We start from the raw sequence: 6,721 nt of genomic DNA, 5'->3' as shown, positions 1-6,721 counted from the left end.
CTAAGTGATACATCGTTGAACTCAGGGCCTCTTTGCCTACATCATGCTGTTCTCAGATGAGATCATTGATTTTTATTTGCCCATAGAAATATAGAAAATAATAAACCAACAATAACCCCCCTGAAAGTCCAATGCCCCCTCTCCAACCACAGGACAGAAGTGGTACTGTGTGGTGTGAATATATACAGAATAACACAGATGCTGAGAATTACACCCAATATACAGGACAGGAGAACTGGTACTGTGCAGTGTGTGTATGTATGTGTGTGTGTATATATATATATATATATATATATATATATATATATATATATATATATATATATATATAAAATTATATATACAGTTAGGTCCAGAAATATTTGGACAGTGACACAAGTTTTGTTATTTTAGCTGTTTACAAAAACATGTTCAGAAATACAATTATATATATAATATGGGCTGAAAGTGCACACTCCCAGCTGCAATATGAGAGTTTTCACATCCAAATCGGAGAAAGGGTTTAGGAATCATAGCTCTGTAATGCATAGCCTCCTCTTTTTCAAGGCACCAAAAGTAATTGGACAAGGGACTCTAAGGGCTGCAATTAACTCTGAAGGCGTCTTCCTCGTTAACCTGTAATCAATGAAGTAGTTAAAAGGTCTGGGGTTGATTACAGGTGTGTGGTTTTGCATTTGGAAGCTGTTGCTGTGACCAGACAACATGCGGTCTAAGGAACTCTCAATTGAGGTGAAGCAGAACATCCTGAGGCTGAAAAAAAAGAAAAAATCCATCAGAGAGATAGCAGACATGCTTGGAGTAGCAAAATCAACAGTAGGGTACATTCTGAGAAAAAAGGAATTGACTGGTGAGCTTGGGAACTCAAAAAGGCCTGGGCGTCCACGGATGACAACAGTGGTGGATGATCGCCACATACTTTCTTTGGTGAAGAAGAACCCGTTCACAACATCAACTGAAGTCCAGAACACTCTCAGTGAAGTAGGTGTATCTGTCTCTAAGTCAACAGTAAAGAGAAGACTCCATGAAAGTAAATACAAAGGGTTCACATCTAGATGCAAACCATTCATCAATTCCAAAAATAGACACCTCATGAAGCCAGCTCAGTTCTGGAAAAGTATTCTATGGACAGATGAGACAAAGATCAACCTGTACCAGAATGATGGGAAGAAAAAAGTTTGGAGAAGAAAGGGAACGGCACATGATCCAAGGCACACCACATCCTCTGTAAAACATGGTGGAGGCAACGTGATGGCATGGGCATGCATGGCTTTCAATGGCACTGGGTCACTTGTGTTTATTGATGACATAACAGCAGACAAGAGTAGCCGGATGAATTCTGAAGTGTACCGGGATATACTTTCAGCCCAGATTCAGCCAAATGCCGCAAAGTTGATCGGACGGCGCTTCATAGTACAGATGGACAATGACCCCAAGCATACAGCCAAAGCTACCCAGGAGTTCATGAGTGCAAAAAAGTGGAACATTCTGCAATGGCCAAGTCAATCACCAGATCTTAACCGAATTGAGCATGCATTTCACTTGCTCAAATCCAGACTTAAGACGGAAAGACCCACAAACAAGCAAGACCTGAAGGCTGCGGCTGTAAAGGCCTGGCAAAGTATTAAGAAGGAGGAAACCCAGCGTTTGGTGATGTCCATGGGTTCCAGACTTAAGGCAGTGATTGCCTCCAAAGGATTCGCAACAAAATATTGAAAATAAAAATATTTTGTTTGGGTTTGGTTTATTTGTCCAATTACTTTTGACCTCCTAAAATGTGGAGTGTTTGTAAAGAAATGTGTACAATTCCTACAATTTCTATCAGATATTTTTGTTCAAACCTTCAAATTAAACGTTACAATCTGCACTTGAATTCTGTTGTAGAGGTTTCATTACAAATCCAATGTGGTGGCATGCAGAGCCCAACTCGCGAAAATTGTGTCACTGTCCAAATATTTCTGGACCTAACTGTATATATATATATAAACAGTGGAACCTTGCTTAACGAGAACAATCCGTTCTGGTATTGTGCTTGTTAATCAAGGTACTCGTTCAGCAGAGCAAGATTTCCCATAGGAAATCATTGCAATGCTGACGATCCGTTCCACAACTTCTAAAATGTCCCATCTTGGTCCCCTATTCTATCATTCCACACATGCACAAACATGCACAACCACACACAAACACACACAAACTCACACAAACACACATACACGCATGCACACACACATATTATATGCTCACCTTACCTTCCGTTCCATTACCGGTCTGCTGGGACTTGCTGTTCTCTGGTACGGGGCCGGGCTGTGTAACGCGTTACCATAACAACGAGGCAGGAACTTCCCGGCCAGAGCGCTGACGTCAAAGGCAGAGCCGCTTGCCTCTGATTGGCCAACGCTCTGCCTTTCATTAGCGGTGACAGGAAGTTCCTCCCTCGTCGCTATGGATGCAGATACACAGCGTGGACTGGAGCGCAGCGGCGCACTACAGCACCCAGGAGGCCAGCGATGAAACGAAAGGTAAACATATTATGTTATATTATATGCTCACCTTACCTTCCGTTCCACCGCAAGCCTCCTGGGTCTTGTAGTTCGCTGCGAGGACGTCGCCATGTACCCGGGTACTACAAGAACCATGAAGCCGGCGGTGGAACGGAAGGTAAGGTGAGCATAATACTGTATGTGTGTGTGCGTGCGTGTGTGTTTGTACGTAAATGTGTATGTTTGTGTGGACTGCAAGTGCGGGTCAGAGTGTGGTGGATGGACGAAACCGGAAGTGTGTGCGGTGAGAATTTCGCTCGTACAGCAAAGCTTTCTCGTAAAGCGGGTTGCAAATTTACAGAAAGCTTTGCTTGTTAAGCGAAATTCTCGTTAAGAGGGTTACTCGTTAAGCGAGGTACCACTGTACTGCTCAAAAAATTAAAGGGAGCGCTTAACCAGTCGAATATCACTCCAAGTTGATCAAACTTCTGTGAAATCAATCTGGCCACTTAGGAAGCAACACTGATTGACAATTTCATAAAGGGGTGTTTCTGCAGGTGGGGACCACAGACCACATCTCAGTACCAATGCTTTCTGGCTGATGTTTTGGTCACTTTTGAATGTTGGTTGTGCTCTCACACTCGTTGTAGCATGAGACGGACTCTACAATGCACACAAGTGGCACATGTAGTGCAGCTCATCCAGGATAGCACATCAATGCGAGCTGTGGCAAGAAGTTTTGCTGTGTCTGTCAGCGTAGTGTCCAGAGGATGGAGGCGTTACAAGGGGACAGGCCAGTACATTAGGAGACGTGGAGGGGGCCGTAGGAGGGAAACAACCAAACAGCAGGACCGCTACCTCCGCCTTTGTGCAAGGAGGAACAGGAGGAGTACTACCAGAGCCCTGCAAAATGACCTACAGCAGGCCATAAATGTGCATGTGTCTGCACAAATGGTTAGAAACCGACTCCATGAGGATGTCTACAGATCGGGGTTGTGCTCACTGCCCAACATCATGCAGGACACTTGGCATTTGCCACAAAACACCAGGATAGGCAAATCCACCACTGGCGCCCTGTGCTCTTCACAGACGAAAGGAGGTTCACACTGAGCACATGTGACAGAGTCTGGAGACGCCGTGGAGAGCGATCAGCTGCCTGCAACATCCTTCAGCATGACCTGTTTGGCAGTGGCTCAGTAATGGTGTGAGGTGGCATTTCTTTGGAGGGCCGCACAGCCCTCCATGTGCTCGCCAGAGGTAGCCTGACTGCCATTAGGTACCGAGATGAAATCCTCAAACCCCTTGTGAGACCATATGCTGGTGCGGTTGGCCCTGGGTTCCTCCTAATGCAGGACAATGCCAGACCTCATGTGGCTGTAGTGTCAGCAGTTCCTGCAAGATGAAGGCATTGAAGCTATGGACTGGCCCGCCCGTTCACCAGACCTGAATCCGATTGAGCACATCTGGGACATAATGTCTCTCTCCATCCACCTACATCACGTTGCACCACAGGCTGTTAAGGGGTTGGGGGATACTTTAGTCCAGGTCTGGAAGGAGATCCCTCAGGAGACCATCCGCAACCTCATCAGGAGCATGTCCAGGCATTGTAGGGAGGTCATACAGGCACGTGGAGGCCACACACAACACTGAGCCTCATTTTTACTTGTTTCCACCTTAATTTTATCTTGTTTTGATTTTCATTTTGACTTGTTTCCACTTTCATTTTGTGTGTGTCTTCAAATCCAGGACTCCATCGGTTAAAACATTTTATTTCCCTTTATGATTTTTGTGTGATTTTGTTGTCAGCACATTCAACTTTGTACAGAGCAAAGTATTCAATGAGAATATTTCATTCATTCAGATCTATAATGTGTTATTTGAGTGTTCCCTTTAATTTTTTTGAGCAGTATATATAGAATAATACAGATACTGAAAATTACATCCAGTATATAGGACAGGAGAAGTGGAACTGTGCAGTATGTAAATACAGAATAACACAGATACTGAGAATTACACCCAAGGAATGGAAAATAGGTATCCAGCATCAACCTCCAGAGAGTGTTGGAATAAAATCAAAGTTTATTTAGTCCATTAAAAATTCATACAATCATCCATGGTGCAGGCATTTTTACATGTGTTGGACACATAGTTCTTATTCATAGGAGGACATTGTTCCTGGAGCTTCACCTATGTTCGTTAAAATCACACCAAGGATACAGGACAGAAAGAACTGGTACTGTACAGTGTATTGTATATGTGCCGCCCCCACGCCCGTAGCAACCGGGCTCTTTAGATCCGGACCCGCTGTGTGGTTTGAGGGATCTTTCGGACTTGGGGGTCACACGGACACGCCAAATAAAAAGGGGGACGTAGTTGTACGGCGTTGGCCGTATTTAGTTCGTGACGCCACCCACGGTTTGTGGTGAAGTGGGACACCACCGCTGCTGTTGTGGGATACCCGGGGGAGATGTAGTGGCAGCCGCATGTTAACCCCTTCGTGGGTAGGGATGGTTACCCCGGGGCCCAGTGTCTCTGTGCAGGGTATGGCGATGACAGGGGCTTGCATGCCCGGACATACCAGGGGATGTTTGGTTACTCACAATTAAATGAATCACACGAGTCTTTTGGTAATCCAAGGTGCTGGTGGCCGGCCGCCGCGGCCGGTTGTACTCTGGTCCCCCACCCAGGCTGGTGGTCGCCGGTTTTTCCTCTCTGAACTGTGTTTGCTTGTGTTGGACTTCCCAGGATGGAACACGGGAGTCCGCTCCCGGCTTGCTGTGTACCTGAGGAGCCGTGCCCGCTGACGCTGACCCGTGGGATCTATGGGTCCTGGTGGTCACCCTATCCCTTTCTGTGGGTGGTTTTCTGCTTTTGAGACTTTGGTTGGGACAGGACCTATAATCCTGCCCTCAATCGGTTGATTAGTTAGGCCGTTGGTTCCGGTCCTGGCTTCAGGTGTTGAGGAGAGCCATAAGATGAAATACTTAATTAACCTCTGGACATAGAGCATTGTGGGAAATATGTCGATTTGCCTTACATAATTCAGCTCTCAGATCATACACATGACACAGATATAAAGATGGCCGCCATTTCCTGTTATCCACACCTTGCTTGGAATGCAGGGAATGAAAGAAGATACCATATAATGGAAGACCCCTGGTCAAGCTAGAAGACATCACAGACCAAACCATCAGCATGGATGCACCAGATGACGTCCCTCCCATCATCATGGTTTCATCCACTGAAGTCAGACTGGCTAGCTCATGAACTGTCCCACTAAATGGGCATAGCTGAACTTGTGTACGCCCCTAGCCTATATCAAGAGGACGCATGTTCCTCCTCTGTCTGTTTGGTGCCATTTCTACTGTGACCAAGAAGAGACTTCATATCCGACTGTGTCTGGTGTGAATTCTTTTATGCATGCACTTGGCCCATATCAATTCGGCCAGGCCGTAGGCAACTAGTGATCTCTGGCTAAGAGTTCACCTTAACACAGGGTCCGAGTACCCCCTCTGTGCACGGTTTTCGGTCGGGTCTCTGGTGTAGGTACCGGCAGGCTCCAACCCTGTCCCGGTCCACCTCGGATCTGCCAAGCCATCTTCCCGTCTCCTGCTGACGGAGTCCACCGTCTGCCACCTAGCCAAGGCACCAGGGCTCCGACCCTGGCACCGTTCAACTTGAGCTTCTCCTCTGCTGGAGCTACACCTAGCTCCAGCCTCCACTCCTCTCAACTTGAACTACAGACTTAATCTACTTGTTTTCCCGCCCTGGGATGTCTAGACCCCTAGGTGGGAATTCCCTAACTGCCTGGTTCCGTCCACTGTCTTGCCCTGAGGGGGGTGACTAGGGTTTCAGGTCGGCTGCATGTAACCTAGGTGAGGAAAGGTGTTATGCGGGGGAATAGTGTGTGACTACCTGGTTTTGCCAAGGTGTCACATTTATATACAGAATAATACAAATAGAATTACACCTAGTATATATGACAGAAGTAGTTCTGTGCAGTGTATATACAGTGTGTCCATCCATATCCTGTCCACCACCATTAACTTGAGAACAGCGGCAGCTATAAGCATAGAAGTTGTGTCTAGGTATTGTAAAGGAGCCATGCGCTACGCAATGAAACCACCTATAGCACCACCTGGTGGAAAACAACGGAGTTAGCATTTTTTTCTCGAAAACGAGATAGAGAAAAAAAGTGCATTACAAAGTTGTAGGGCATCATCAATTCAATACGAATCGACACC

This window comes from Anomaloglossus baeobatrachus, chromosome 2, assembly GCF_048569485.1.
Source record: "Anomaloglossus baeobatrachus isolate aAnoBae1 chromosome 2, aAnoBae1.hap1, whole genome shotgun sequence".
Classification (NCBI taxonomy): Eukaryota; Metazoa; Chordata; class Amphibia; order Anura; family Aromobatidae; genus Anomaloglossus; species Anomaloglossus baeobatrachus.
The sequence above is the reverse complement of the archived record's forward strand: the minus strand, read 5'-3'. Positions refer to the sequence as shown.